The 16,526-nt window shown below is 37.6% G+C and overlaps 1 long non-coding RNA gene across 1 annotated transcript in view; it reads left to right on the forward strand.

Moving 5' to 3' along the window:
- The first annotated feature begins 11,058 nt into the window (after nucleotides 1–11,058).
- The window catches only part of LOC123583200, a 49,339-nt gene continuing 43,871 nt past the window's right edge, over nucleotides 11,059–16,526 (forward strand). Inside the window, exon 1 of the long non-coding RNA XR_006704773.1 lies at nucleotides 11,059–11,904. This is a non-coding gene — a long non-coding RNA (uncharacterized LOC123583200). The remainder of the gene's footprint in view (nucleotides 11,905–16,526) is intronic.

Genomic DNA, 16,526 nt, shown 5'->3' on the forward strand with positions numbered 1-16,526 from the left:
TAATTACTCTAATATTCTCATCTTGGAAACTTTGCCTGACACACCATTCCATATGTTTATGATTCTCTGAATGAAAAAGTGTTCCCTGACAACCATTCAGATTTTTCCCTTTAATTTCCATTTATGCCTTATTGTCTTATAATGTTCAACTGAAAATATATGTTGCAATATTGTGTGACATTATCAGTATTACTTAAGATTTTATATACCCATATATCAGCCAAACATCAGATAAATCTCGCTATTCTCCTTTCCATACATCTTCCTTCCTGGAAGAGTACAGGTAATAGATTCAATTTCTCCTTCATGACAAGTTGACTTTAAGCATTTCTTACAAACTGAAGACAAGAATCAATTTGCATTTTGGTTTGAATTATTTTTAAAATGTGAACTGGAAATGGAATTTGGTTTAACGTGTGTGCAATTAAACTGATAGTGCTAAGTGCAATGCTTTTTAGACAAAACTTACATCAGGGTTGATTTTAAGAGTAGTGTAAAGCCAAGACACAAGACTAATTTGAAGGTCTTGCTAATAAATAACGTTGTTCGAAAAAAAAGGGGGTATTCTGATGATTTGTAATCCTGCAATAATGGCTTCTAAATAGTTAAGATTAGTTTGAGAGATGAGCGCCTTTCCACCCTCTATGCCATATGCCAGCAGGGGACAAAAATCAATCTTGCGAGGGCTCTGATTACTTCTGCTCCAAGTTTCTTGTCAGCAGATTCAAAATGTGCAGAGCAATGAATCTTCCACAAGGTAGAGGTGCTGCCCATCAGCTGGAAATCTTTTTTCCCAACTTCTGGTAGAATATCTGCTTGTGATAAATTAGAAGGAGAGGGAAAAATAAAAGACTATTTGGTGCAACAATTTTAATCCTGTGTTATCAGTACAGAGAAAAAGTGACACCAGTTCCTGTGGCTTTGGAATGAAAAATGTACCCTTGGAGGGAAGAAGCTTGACAGTTAAGGAACAAATAAAAAATGGTCTTTGTCCATCTTAAAATACCATGCTGCTTAGCAAATGATCAAGGGAGAACCACATTAAGGGCTGATACCTAAATTAATAAATACTAGTATCTGAAGCAAAATGTCTATATTTGGATCCACATTAGAATCTACAAGGAAAAAGAAATTGAAGTTCCATCAGGAATATGAGTAATAAAAGGAACAAGGACAACATGGTTAACAAAATCATGGTTCCCCAAAACGTCCACACCCTCATCCCCCTAACTGGGAATTTGTTACCTTACATGGCAAAAAGGACTTCAGAGATGAGATTAAGTTCCACATGTTGAACTGGGGAGAGTATCTTGGATTACTCAGGTGGGTCCAAAGTAATCACAAGTGTCCTTAAAGTAAAAAGGGAGACAGAAAAGATCAGAGTGATGCAATGGAAGGACTTGACTTGCCTTTGCAAACTTTAAGGATAGAGGAAAGGGGCCACGAGCCAAGGAATGCAGGTGACCTCCAGAAGGTGAAAAGGGCAAGGAAATGGAGAGCTTACAGAAAAGAATATAGCCTGCAGACACCTTGGTTTTAGCCCAGTAAGACCCACATGAGACTTCTGACCTAAGATAATAAATATGTATTGTCTAAAGCCCTTATATTTATAATAATTTGTTAGAGTAGCAATAGAAAACTAATAGTAGAGACAAGCTACAAAAAGATAAAACAAGAAATAAATTTTAAAATTCTATATTACAAATTTTTTATGTACTCTTATCATTGCCCACAGAAAGATAGTTTGGTATAAACTTTCTATTTGTTTCTGGTTGTCTTTTAATAGTTCTCAAAAACTTTAAACTATAAATGATCTTTGACCAAGAAATTGTGCTTCTGGGAATTTAATAAAATAACTAAAGGTGTATGGAATGATTATTTACAAGTGTGTTTATAATATCCTAAAATTGAGAATAGATGAAATCTTCAATAATGGCCTACAATTGAGAATAGACTCTCAAACCACATTGGTGGTTATTTGAATAGATTTTGGCATAATCTCAAGCAACATACTATGCAGTCATTAAAAATTAGTTAAAAAAGAACTTGTCAAAATTAGAAGAACATTCTTAATATGTTGAGTTGAAACCAGGTACAAAATATTAGTATGGTGGCTCATCCATAATATATGGATGAGCTTTATGCCAAGTTTTAATATATATCAACAAATACGTACAGAAGTAGTGAGTGTGGATGTATAGAAGGTATTTTTATCCTATTCAGACTAAGAAAAACATACAAAGAATATATCTTTAGATGTAAAACTTTTCTGCTTAAAATATGCATGTGTGTGTGTGTGTTTAAAATTTTACATGTTTATCACTTCTAACTGGTAGTAGAAATATAAAATGTACAATTATCCATACAATTTGGACCATGAGAGTCAAAACTCTCTTCTACACAACATTGTAAAGTCCAATTCATTCTGAAAAAGGAAAGAGCTCTGTCTATACTAAAAACCAGAACAACCCAAGTTTTAGTGAATCGTGTGATTTTTTTGTCTGGGCTCAGAGCTCTTGAACCCAGCATTAGTCATCAAACAGTACCCTAAAAGGCCTGCAGATAGATGGGAGTATAAAATAGTACAATCTTTCCAGAAAACAATCTGACAAAATATATCAAAAGCCTTGAAAAATTATACCCTTTGAGCCAGTAATGTCACTTCTAAGAATCTAAAGAAGTAATAGGCAACGGATATTACGAATAAGAATATTCAATGAAGTCTTATTTCTGTAGAGGGGAAACTAGGAAACAATCTTAATGCCCAGTAAGAGGGGAACCGGGCAGTAATTTAAAATAATGTTTTCAAAGAATATTTAATTACATGGGAAAATGTGTTCAATATGTTCCTAAATGAATAAAAGCAGGCTGCAAAACTGAATATACAATATGATTCCAATTTAGAAAATACAAAGGAAAAATATACCAAATGTTAAGAGCAGTTATCTCTGGGTAGTAGAACCGAGTTTTAGATTTTTTTAACTCTGTATATTTGTGGGTATATTTTGGGGTTTCTATTTGTTCTACCATGTGCATATACTACTTTTCAAATTAAGAAGACAGCGTTTGCCACTCAGACTACCCATACTGTGTGGAAGCAGCTCAGAATCAATAAGACATCTACCAGAATTAAGTTGAAATCAGGGCATTCCCTCTTGTGTTAGCCTATCTGCATTGCCAGTTCCTGAAATTTGGTTCTCTTTAACAGCCATGACTTGAGACTATCTCACAAAATCTGCAGAAATAGTCTTTTTAGGAAATAGAACCATAGTCTTGTCCCAGGAAGTACACCCTTTCCTTCCAGACTAAATCTGCCCCTTGCCTAGGGCAAGGTCATCCAGCATAGCACTAACAGTGTAACTGTCAGCTACGGTGACTACACCTTGCAGTAATACACAGAGGACAGTTTGCCCTGTGCCTTGTACTTGCTCCCAGGAACAGTTCTGGAAGGTTCCACCAAGTAAGACAGATACCTTTTGTGTTGTTTCTGGCCATAATCGGTCCCTGACTGGAGAAATTGGAGAAGTATTTAAAATATAATTTAACATATATTTTCCCTAGGTCCTGGCCTTCTCCTGTGGTCCATATGTGCCACCATCTATGTTACCAGCAGTGGGGATTAGAATGCAAAGTGGTATATGAAGTGCCAGCTCTTTGAAAGGAATGCGAGATTAAGAACCTGGAGAAAATATTTTCTCCTCGTGTTGGGCATCTAAAAGGAAGAGGCTCCCTCATTCACATGTGCTCCTCCTCGCACAAACGCTTGCACACAGTGAGTACTCGGTAAGTATTTTTGATTAATTGAATGATAAATGATACTTCTAAGGAATTCTTTTTGAGATCGTAATAGCCACTTTTGGTGTGTGTGTATCTGCGTGTAGAGCTATGATGTCCCTTTTATTTAACGGTCATGCAAGATGGGAAAAAGTAATAATGTCTTCCTTTTTCGAAGGTTTACTGGGCTGCAGATAAAAGGGAAGAAGTAATTCCACCTCATTCTAAGGAAACTATAGAGTCTTTTAGTTCAAGAGATCAAAGCTGCATTAACTCTTCCAGTTACTGCCATTTGCCATTTACTATCATTTAGCGCTCTGGAAAAGGTAATCTACTAAATAGTACCCAAGTGGCCTGACAATTTATTAAGTGAGCAATTTATTCTTTTCTCGCTACTAAGATCAAACCATTCACCATTCAGATTCTTCACATTCCTCAGGGATAACAAGGTGGAAAAGCATCTTTGTCTTACAGATGGGGAAACTAAGGTTTAGTCCTGAATCAAATCAGCAGAAGTGGGGGGAGAAGGATTTTCCCCTGCTTACCCTAATTCGCTAGTCCCCATTATCCCTTCATAAATTTAGGATTGAGTGATGTAAGTTTTTCAGGCCCCAAGAAAAGGCTCGAGCTTTCTCTTTGACCAAATCTATATCAAAGAGGAGCTGCATTTGGGCTTCAGTGATAATATCAGCCTGTAGCTTCTGAGGAAGAGGGCACTGGTAGAGATGGATAAGAACATGGACTAATTTAGTGAATAAAGTGATAGACAAGAAAGAGTACATTATTGTCTGGTGATGGAAAGGAGGAGTTGAAAATATTTGAAACTTTTCATTCTTTGCCAGCAGTTATCAAAAGGAAAATTAAGGCTGAAATCATGCTGATGCTAAAACCAATCATTTAAAACTTATCCATGCCTCCCATTGTTCACATTAGAAGAGAGTATTTCCTACCTCGCCTCTCTCCCACCCCTCTGCAGCCTGCGGCCAGGTGGCCTCAAGCCAGCAGGCCCCTCACTGCAAACTGAAGAAGCTGGTAGTGTCCTCAGAGCCATGGTGGTAACAAAGCTCCTGGCCTGCTTTATCATCCTGTCAAGGGCTCACAGAGATCCCCTGCTTCCTGAAAACGAGCAGCAAGGACCACAATGTAAGTGCATGCTTCATAACATACAATGTCTCATTTAATTATCATGGAAAACCTCACAAGGTAGGTATTATCATCATTATCATATACATGAAAAAACTAAGGCACAAAGAACTAAATAATGTGGCCCAGTCCACACCGTAAATGGCTGAGTTTGGTTTTATACCCACATCTATAAAATCCAAATGACATCATTTTCTATGAGATGGTGCCTCTGTGTTTTTCTACACCATGTAGACTCTTCTGGTGAAAAGTTGAAGTAACGTCCCAGTATGTAAATTCCATTTGCCATACTCTTCACAAAAAGTAAGAAAGTTTATTGTTACAATTCGATGGGCTGTTGTTGCCCAGATACAGGCCAGAATCTTCCAAAACTAACCAAATGTTTGTATTTATTAGTGTATTTCCAAAATGTGACTTAGGCCACAACATAATGCCACAAAAGGGATGTTCGCTGAATGCCAAAATTATAAAATACATTATTATTTTACCGCTATAAGATCAGAGAACTATGTCCCCAGCCCCAGGATTCCTAGCACACAATCTATACGCAATGATCATGTTGAGCATCTAATATTTTAAAGAAAATACACAAAAAGCATTATGAAGATGTTTACCATCTACAATTAGGTTCTGTAAATAACTTGGCTGCTGGTATTTATCAAAAAACTTTAACTTGACCCTAAAATTGTCACTAACATGTTAAAATTCCTAACTAGAATCAAGCCTGTCTCAGTGACTTGTAACCTGTCTGATTCACTTCCCATCACCAGCAGAATGAAGCATATTAATTGTAGACCCAGGATAATTATATCTATTAGCTGGGCCATGCCCAGGGTTCCATGAACTATCCTGGTACATGTATAAGGTATACTTTCAGAGGGATATACATGAAACCATTAGTAGTAGTTATCCTGGGGTGTTTTAACTGCCAGTCACAATTACTGGTTTCCTTAATTTCTGCATTGTATTTTTCCTCTTTATTTCTACATTTTAACAAAAACCTATGTGACTTCTGCAATAAAAATTTAGATATATAAACTTCCAGGAAAATATCCTTTCGAATATACATTAACACTTCTAATTAATAATGGTTAAAACTCAATTGTGCATTTTCTATGTGACAGGCATGTTCTATGTATTTTATATGCAATAACTTACTTAATCTTTCTAATCACTCAGTGAGGTGGAAAGTATTATCCCCATTTTACAAATGAGAAAACTGAGCCACCGAATGGCTGAATAACTTGTGCAAGATCAAACACACTAAGCAAGTTGAGAAGCCAGGGTTGAAAAGGACAGTCTCACTCCATAGTGAGCCTTCTTACCCATTGCACCTTTTCTCCATGTGATGAACAGATTTACAATAACACAGCAATGAATAAGGTACTCAGAGTACGATTTAAACAAAGGAAAATGATTACCAAAACATCCATGAACAAACACACACATACACACACACCCCCAACCCAAAACAATGAAATGGTAAAGGCATCAAATTTTAGTGGTGACTGTTTTTCTGTGGTATAGTCAGAAAAAGTTTCTTCATATTTCTGGTTTTCTATATTTTCCAATATTTAGTTAACAATAGTATACCTTTTGTATTTTTTTTAATTCTTGAAAAAACAACAGATCAATAATTAAGAACTATAATATGGGAGGGCCCCAAATTACACTCTCAAGAAAATATACAAATTTTGGAGGCAAAACTTATGAAGAGCTTCAAATTTAAATTGTAGAAGTCCAGCATGCCTCCTAGAAAGTGAGCAGAAAGACTGTGGCTTCCACCACTTGAGAGTATTAACTTCTTACAGTTGGGATAATGTCTCTTCCTCACTTTTATTGGTGTGTGTCTTTGTTAAAAAAAAATTCTTTTTTTAACATTTATTCATTTTTGAGAGACAGAGAGAGACAGAGCATGAACAGGGAAAGGGCAGAGAGAGGGAGACACAGAATCTGAATCAGGCTCCAGGCTCTGAGCTGTCAGCACACAGCCCGACACAGGGCTCAAACTCACAAACTATGAGATCATGACCCGAGCCAAAGTCAGACACTCAACCGATTGAGCCATCTAGGCGCCCCTTGTTGGTATGTGTCTTAATGGCTACCATGAAGTTATGAATCAGATGGCCATCCATTGCTAAACCGGAATTGATTTGTGCTTTGTCATATGTTTTTCCTGGGTGACTTGACTTAAGAAGTAGGTAAGAAAGGGGGATAAGTAACCTAGCAAACAAACAGGTAAACATTACTACAGAAAATCATGTATGCATTTTTGCTGGATTCCTTTCAAATGATTGGCTACAAATCTCAACTTGGCGCTCAGAAATACAAGATGCTAGTTGTTTGCCAATTAAATTCAATTTTTTCCTCTTCAAAATATCTATTTCATCCTTTCACTCTCCTCAAATCCTCCACTAATGTTCCTCTATACTCTTAGATGATGCTTTTGCTCCATGTTTTATGGACAAAATAGATGTGATCAGAATCACTGCATATTTCCACTACTAATTCCAATAACCTACCTGCATCTGTAATCACATAGTCTGTCTTCCCTTCTGCACAAATGTAAGCAATGTCTCCACTCTTCTCTGAGACCAACTGTTCTACCTGTGCTATGCAGCCAAGCTCCTTTCCTTTCACTTCATATCCATTACTCTTCTCTACCGCATCATTCAGTTTCCTTCTCTAACTGATCACTCCCACAGACATAAAAATACTCCTTAATATTAACTTTCTTTTTACAAAAAATAAAGATCTTTCTTGAGCCTGTTTATTTCTCCAGACTTTGCTCCATTTCTCTGCTCCCTATTGCAATAAATTTATATTTTTTAACTGTCTGTATTCCCCAAGTCCAATTTTTAACCTCCCAATATCTCTTGAAGATACTAAATCTTTCCTTTTGCTCCATTGAAGGAATCTTGTCTTCAGTGATCAGGAGTAAACTATGTTAAATGTTGCCTTATCTAGAATTTAGTGATTCCACACATGACTAATTTTCCTCCACCTTCACTGATCACTCCTTCCCAATCTGCTTTGCCAGCTTCCCTTGTTCTGCCATATCTGTCATGATAGAGTATCAAAGTTCTATCTTTGGCTCTCTCTTCTCTAACTACAATCTCTCAGATGATTCATTCAGTTCACATACCATCTATGTGTTAATAAAACTTAGTTTATGTCCCATGTCAATACTTCTCCTTGAACTCTGATCCAACTGCCTATTTGACATCTCACTTGGCTCTCTAATAGGCATCTCAAACTTAACAAAGACCACACAGAACTATTGGGTTTTCCAAAAACAAAAACAAACAAACAAAAAAAAAACAGAACAAAACAAAACAAAAAAAACCTCTCCAGAGTTTTCTATTTCAGTACTCAGCCATTTGCACAATTGCTCAGGCTTGATACCTGGACGTCAATCTTGAATTCTTTTTTACCCTCAGCACACTTATGTTCAAAGTATCGGTAAGTCCTTTGTTCTACCTTCTAAAATTCACTTGAAACTTGACCACTTCTCAACACGTCCATCATTACAACTGGTCCAAGCTACCTTGCCTGGATGCTGTAATAGCCTGTGATTTTATGCCTCCACTACCACTGTTAACTCTATGATCCAGCCTCCACAAAGCCGTGAGTGAGCTATTCAAAGCATAATTCATTTTATGTCACTCAACTCCAGCCCCTACACACACATATACATACTCCATCACTACCTGCTTGCCTTGTCTTAAATCCTTCCCACGCCTTTCCATTATATTTAAGTAAAAATAAAAACTTATCACTATGGCCTGCAAGACTCTACGTGACCCGTACGACCAGGTCCCTGACTGCCTTTCTGATTTTCTTTTAATCTCTCCCTTGGTTACTGCAGGGGTGCCACACTGGTATTCTTTATATACCCTGAAATCAGCCTCATGCCTGTCTTTCCTTTGACTGGAAAGTGTTCCACTAAATGTTTAAAAGGCTGAGTCCTTATCATCATTCACTGTTAACCTAGATGTCACCTCCTCAGAGAAGGAGCTAAAGCTGCTCATGTACACACACACACACACACACACACACACACACACACACACACTACTTACCTCTCTCACGTTAACCTATATTATCTTCCTCATAGTATTTGCCAGGATTTGGAATTATTTTATTTTTTGTGTGTGTTTATTGTCTTTTCCCCCCAGTAGAACATAAGTTTCTTGAAGCTAGGAATGTTTTTTATAGGCATTTCTGTGTTCACAGGCCCTAGAATATGTCCAGTATCTAGATGTCACAAAATAACAATTTTTGACTGGTCACGGGGAAAAAAAAATATGTCCTCTTCAGAAGAAAATAAGTTATCTATTTAAATAAGATTGTGAGACTAAAAACTATGGACATAGCATGCAGTTAACCAAGGGAAATCTGGGACAGAGATGGCTGGAGAAGAAAAAGAAGAGTGGTTATGGTTGTTGGAGATAATTAGTCTTGTTTCAATATTCTTGTAAACAGAAAATATACTTATTTCTTTAGAGATGTACTGAACCTAATAAAACAATGTGCTGTGATATTAAACTTTGACTCTCATAGAAGACTGGTGAGTAAAGAAATATATGTGCCTCTTGTTGGGATGAGCACTGGGTGTAATATGTAAGTGATGAATCATTGTTATCTACTCCTGAAGCCAAGACTACAGTGTGTTAGCTAACTTGAGAAGAAAGAAAGAAAGAAAGAAAGAAAGAAAGAAAGAAAGAAAGAAAGAAATATAGGTGCTTGAACATGGAGCTTTTGAAGTGTTCTGTAGGTAAAAAGAGGACATTAAGAAAAGAATATAATGACACAAATATCAGGGTCATCTTTGGAATATAATGATCTGAAAGAACTTTTAATTTTAAGACACATGAATAGGAATGTTGCTTAGCTTAAAGTCAGTCTCCAGTTCACTGTTCGTATATCTTACAATATCTCCAACTTTCCCCCTACCTAAAATATAAATAATGTGAAAGTCCCATGGGAGTCCCCAAAAGGAGAAAGGTAACTTAACTTTAGTATTTGAACTGCAAAGTAGTGATCAATTAGTTTATTAATAATCAGATAATTGAGCAGGGGGTTCCTGAATAAAATGAAAAGTAGAAATAACCAGCAGGACAATTTTAAGAACCATCTCTCAGCTTTATAAACTAATCCTCCTCTAATGGCCCTTTTTAATGTAATTTATAGTTTCATCATTACCCTTTTTGTATTAGTAATTATTTCTAAAATACCAAAGAACCATCTTTTTTTCAAGGTCCTTCCCTCAATCTGATTTACAACCCAGCTCAAGTTGGACTCTGTCTTTCTGAGGTTTGACATTTCAAAATATTTATTGCTCTTTTACATTAATGCCTTTCTCATGAATCTGAAGGTGACCGTTATTTCTTTCATCGTGTTGTAATTAAATGGATCAACTATTGCTTTATTATTTCCACTATTTGTCTGCACAGCACATTAAAACTTTCAGATTAGAAAGTGATATTGAGTGCTGTGTGAACTATAACAAACAAATATTTCCAAAAATATAGGGTCCTCTTGATGCATCGCTAAAGGAGCTGTTCCAAGCGAAAGCACAAAATCTTTAATATTTTATTGATCAGATCTAAACCTTCTGCCCAAAGTGGCAATTAAATTTCAATTAAACTGACTGAAAGCATCATATTAAATTTCAGCACTTTACGAGCTATCAGATAATGCTGCAGGACAAATCTTTAGTATGATCACACTCTTTTCAAATTATATTATCCTGTTCATTCACAATAAAAGTGACAGTTTTAGGTATACTTTCAATATTTCTTGAATATAAACCCTCTAATGAACACATTTTATTGCCTTTAAATCAATTATTATTGGATATTTTAATAAAGTGAATTGAGCACTTTGTTTTACACACTGCTTAGAAGTTATTATATTTTGCAGTCTGCACAGCAAAGAACTGAATCAGAGAGAGAGAGAAATGGCCAACTACCTGACAGTTTAGGAAAAACGGAATGAGCCATTTATAAGGAGGTGGGCTTCCTGTCTCACTCTATAACATTTAATGATACATGCTAATTAGCATTTGATTAATGGATTTTTTTTCTTTCTGAAATTTAGGTGCAAGTTCTAAAAGTAGCTCTTCTCACAAGAGGAAGATGTTAGAAATCACAAAACCATACAGGATTATACCTTGTTTGGGAAATTAGGAACTTCAGGTTTTTGCTTCTTTGTTTCTGTCTCCTTTGCCTTTTGGATTTGTGATTTATAACACTATATCGGAAGTTTTTAGAACAAAATTCATGTTAAATGTTGCCCAAGATCGTACCTATCTGAATGATATAAATGGAATCCTGAGGCAGTTTGTTCTTCAGACTCCAGACGTCTGCATACAGCTGGGGTGGTCAGTATTGATAGCCAAAATGGCCAAAATGGGTGCTTTGGCTCTGTGCTGTCCAGATCCCTTGGCACATACTTGAGATACCATCTCATATTCACTTTGTACAAAGTTCAGTGTAGTAGTCCCATTTTATGCATATATGAGCACCATTAACTTACAAAATGGACAAACATAGCATGGAAAGACACTTGGAGAGAGAATACTAGGCAAGAGAGTGCCTTCAACTTTGAAAGAACCAAGCCGCATATAAGGATCTTGCCCTGCTTTGTGAACGCAGAGATGCCTTTACTGGTGAAGTTGAAAGGATACTATAATCACCTCAGTATAATTCATTAGAGTAGATTAAATTAAAATTTAGATGAAAATCATGATTTCTTATTGAAATGATTTAATTAGATTATAGTCCCTAAAGTTGAGTAATTGAGTCTCAAGGCGACAAGGGACTTTAACAAGCCATTAAAACTATCCTTCTGTGTGGAGTTGGATTAAGGAACCAACAGCAAGTCTGTTCAGGGACCTGGCATCAGTCTCTAAGGACACAAGAACGTTATTTCAAGAAATACAGGGCGGCTAACTCTGGCTTTCATATACAACCCATATAAGAGGTAAGCTACAAATTGGTCAATTCCTGCTGAATTATTAAAATATTAAAAAATTTAATATTAAGTCACAATTTTAGAAATATTCCTTCCCAGCACTGTTTTTTTCTGTTGAGCATGGTCCACATCAGCTGAAATTAGGCTGTTTACTGTTTACTTGGAATGAATGCTATAGGATCAGTCCCAATAGCAGCAATAAATTGTGGTTTAAAAAAAATAGGTAATACAAGCAATTTAAAAAAGTAGTATCAACCGCTTTAGACTATCAATTGTACTTTAAGCAGTTGAAGTGAATTAAGACACCAGGCTCGGTACAACTTTTTTTTTTTTTTTTTTTTTTTTTTTTTTTTTCAACGTTTTATTTATTTTGGGACAGAGAGAGACAGAGCATGAACGGGGGAGGGGCAGAGAGAGAGGGAGACACAGAATCGGAAACAGGCTCCAGGCTCTGAGCCATCAGCCCAGAGCCTGATGCGGGGCTCGAACTCACGGACCGTGAGATCGTGACCTGGCTGAAGTTGGACGCTTAACCGACTGCGCCACCCAGGCGCCCCAACGGTACAACTTTTAATACGACAAAATCAGTTTCTCCTTGACTCAAATTCCTGAAAGGACCCGACGAAATGCTGTGCTAAGCAGGACACCAGGTATCATTCTTCACAGATCACAAATATGGGCATGGGAATTATTAAAAACACATTCTAGGGGCACTTGGGTGGCTCAGTTGGTTAAGCATCTGGCTCTTGATTTCGGCTCAGGTCGTGATCTCATGGTTCGTGAGTTTGAGTCCCGCATCCGGCTCTGCACTGACAGGGTGGAGCCTGCTTGGGGTTCTTTCTCTCCCTCTCTCGCTGTTCCTCATCTCTCTCTCTCTCAAAATAAATAAACTTAAAACAACACCCACATTCTGACTTTAAAATAGTCACTATCAGTAAATCCCCATACACATAACTGGGCCCTAACTATAGCTTCAGTCTACTTATTTGGGCTCTGTTTTCAGTTAAGCAGAGACAGTTAACAGGCAATCCTAAAAATGATTACTATCATATCTATCATATCATATTACTATCATTTCATATCTTGGTGTTTCACCCATTGACAATATGGTATAATATGGGAGGAGAGAAGTTGGCCTCAGTTTGTTCAATTTTTTTGAAAAATAGGCATAGCAGAGGCGCCTGGGTGACTCAGTCAGTTAAGTGTTGGACTTCAGCTTAGGTCATGATCTTGCAGTTCCTGAGTTTGAGCCCTGCGTCGGGCTCTGTGCCGACAGCTCAGAGCCTGGAGCCTGCTTCAGATTCTGTGTCTTCTTCTCCCTCTGCCTCTCCCCTGCTCATGCTGTGTCTCTCTTTCTCTCAAAAATAAATTGACATTCAAAAAAAGTTAAAAAAAAATAGGCACAGCAGAAAATATATTTCCCAAAAACAGTTGAATCTTTCCAAGCTGAAAACCTCAGAGCCTATCCACATGGACTTCCTCAGGTGAAGCTGGATGAATGGAGGGAAGCCAGGATCACTTCCTAACCACTCTGCTACACTCAGCCAGGTCCTCCGGAATTCATTCCCTCTCCTAGATGTCTTCAAAGTGTTTAGGGTGAGGCACTGAGCTGAGAGAACACATGAGAAAGTCTACTTATATTTATTTTTATCTAAAAATGAGAAAATTTATCATCATTGAAACAATATAGAATTTGACGCTGACAACCTCATTCAGACAGGAGTTGCAGCACAAGAATAGACTGAGCGAGGTAACAATGCCCAATCCCTCGTGCATTCGCCTTGTCCAGCCTATCCCAGTACATATCCTTTGTATCTCCCCAGTCAGATGGGCTTCCAGATCACGTTGTCTCATTTTCACTAAACGGATCCTCAAAGGGTGGCCGCATGATTTGGAAAGATTCCTTCAGAAGAGCTGGTCGTGTAAGCTCATGCAACTCCTTCACTTACTCCTGATTGAGTGCTTCACTGTTCATGCTACAAAAATAATGATGGCCTAAATTGGTCTAACAAAAATTCAGGTAAAAAAGTTTTTAAAGTATCAGGAAGACTATTTGAGAGTTAGATATACATTCACAATTACTAATAATGACCTTCACCCTGTTCACACGACAAATATTTCCTGAGCACCTCCAGTGGGTCGAGCACTATTCTAGGTCCAGGAGATGGCGGTGAACAAAAAGACAAATTCTTGCACTCATGGGAAGAAGGGAAGGTGTATAATAACCTAAAGAAACAAATTATGTAGAGTATTCAAAGGTAACGTGAGACCAAAAAAAGCAGGGAAAGGAGACAGGGAATGCCAAGGAAGGGTTTATAATTTTAAATAAGATTATCAGGGGTCTTACTGCAATAATGATATATGATAAAAATCTTACAGTGATGACCAGTGACACATATCAAAACTAAACACCCACTGCATGAAAACAAACGTCTACGGTTTTAAAGCAGAGGCACTGTTTGGGGCGCCTGGGTGGCTCAATCGATTGAGCGTCCTACTTCGGCTCAGGTCATGATCTCTCAGTCTGTGAGTTTGAGCCCTGCATCGGGCTCTGTGCTGACAGCTCGGAGCCTGGAGCCTGCTTTGGATTCTGTGTCTCCCTCTCTCTGCCCCTTCCCTACTCATGCTCTGTCTCTCTCTCTCTCTGTCAAAAATAAATAAACATTAAAAAATTAAAAAAAAATAAAGCAGAGGCACTGGTGAGATTCAAAAAGGAAATATTGTTTTAAAACTTTTAAAAATGCACTTTAAAATTAGTTCATTCCATTAAATCTTTCATTTTGCATGTTTTAAAAATAAATGTAATAGCACAGTGGGAACTGTATATTATTTATAAATAAAGAAATAAATATTCGTATCATATGTTAGAAATAAGTTCTCCAAAAAGCTTTACTGATGGGGTGTAGGATAAAAGAATTTGGGGACTCCTCCTCTCAACTACAACCAAAATAATTTTTCTTTTTATTACATTTTTTAAAATGTGTATTTATTGTTGAGAAAGAGAGAGACAGAGTGTGAGCAGGGGAGGGGCAGAGAGAGAGGGAGACACAGAATCTGAAGCAGGCTCCAGGCTCTGAGCTGTCGGCGCAGAGCCCTACGCGGGGTTCTAACTCACCAACCGTGAGATCATGACCTGAGCAGAAGTCAAATGCCTAACTGACCGAGCCACCCAGGCATCCCATAAAGTAGTTTTTCTAAAATAAATATCTTACTATATCTCCTTGCTTATTTAAAGTCCTTTGAGGGACGCCTGGGTGGCTCGGTCGGTTGAGCGTCCGACTTCAGCTCAGGTCATGATCTCACAGTTTGTGGGTTCGAGCCCCATACTGGGCTCTGTGCCGACAGCTCAGAGCCTGAAGCCTATTTCAGATTCTGTGTCTCCCTTTCTCTCTATTCCCCTCCCCTGCTCACACTCTGTCTCTGTCTCAAAAATAAATAAACATTAAAAAAAATAAAATAAAGTCCTTTGATAGTTTCTGATTGCCCTGTGGAATATATCCAGATTCTTGGCTCTTGAGACCCTGAATGACCTGTTTGCTCTCTCCTCCCAACTTCAACCTGCATTTCTGGGAGACTGAACTCCTACTTCCTAGGGTAGACCATGCTGTCCCTCACATCCTGGATTTCATACACCCTGTTACCTCAACTGGAAACCCTCTTTCAGGGACCTCTCTCTCTCCCTGTCTCTGGGCCCCATTCTTCACTTGGCCAACTGCTCTTTGTTCATGACGTGAGTCATTTCCTCTAGGAGGCCTTCTCTGACTCATCAGGCCCAGCTTAGTTGCCCTCATAAATGATTGGTTGGGTGCATATTTATTCCAGCCTCCCTGTGAGCAATGGAGGGGCATGGGTTTAGTCTGGGTCACTGTTGCTGCTTCAGAGCCTAATCCAGTGATGGACATAATCAGTGTTTCACACAGATTTGTTCAATGAGTAAATTAATAAACAAATGGATGTAACCATGGCATATTTAAGTATTGCTACTAATTTCATAGCTTCTTTCCACACTAGTATAATTTAAAGTTCCATTGATTGTGCTGTCATAACAGCTTCTTTTATATATAGCTTTAAAACAGAACAATTTCACCCTGGATTTTAATTATTTGCACTTTGGGTAGTGTGATCACGGGTGGGATTTGACAAGTTCATGGTGCTTTGGATTGTTCCTGGTATACAGTGAATACTCCAAAAATATTTATCATCTGAATTTCCTTGAGAATGTAAGATACGGTCCTCAATTAGGGCAAATATATGTTCACCGATGATTAATTTTCACAAGACACAACAATGTCTTATGACTAGGATCTGTAATTTTATTTTGCACTACTGAGAAGGTTACCTCTCATTCAAATTTATGAACTTGAGATAATTTTTCCTTTTATATTTTTAATTTATTTTACAATCACACTGTGAATATGATAGGTGGATGATTATAAAGTAATAACAATACACCATATCTGTATAATTGTTTTATGTGTTTTGCACGCGCGTGCGTGCGTGTGTATCCAGATGTGTCTTCCCCTGGTAGCCAAAGGCTGTCCTTACCTCACTGACACCCGGTGGTTCCACAAGATCCCACCTTATTTATGATCTGCTAATTAGGAAAAACATGAGAGTAAATGGGACTATAA

This window comes from Leopardus geoffroyi, chromosome B3, assembly GCF_018350155.1.
Source record: "Leopardus geoffroyi isolate Oge1 chromosome B3, O.geoffroyi_Oge1_pat1.0, whole genome shotgun sequence".
Taxonomy (NCBI): Eukaryota; Metazoa; Chordata; class Mammalia; order Carnivora; family Felidae; genus Leopardus; species Leopardus geoffroyi.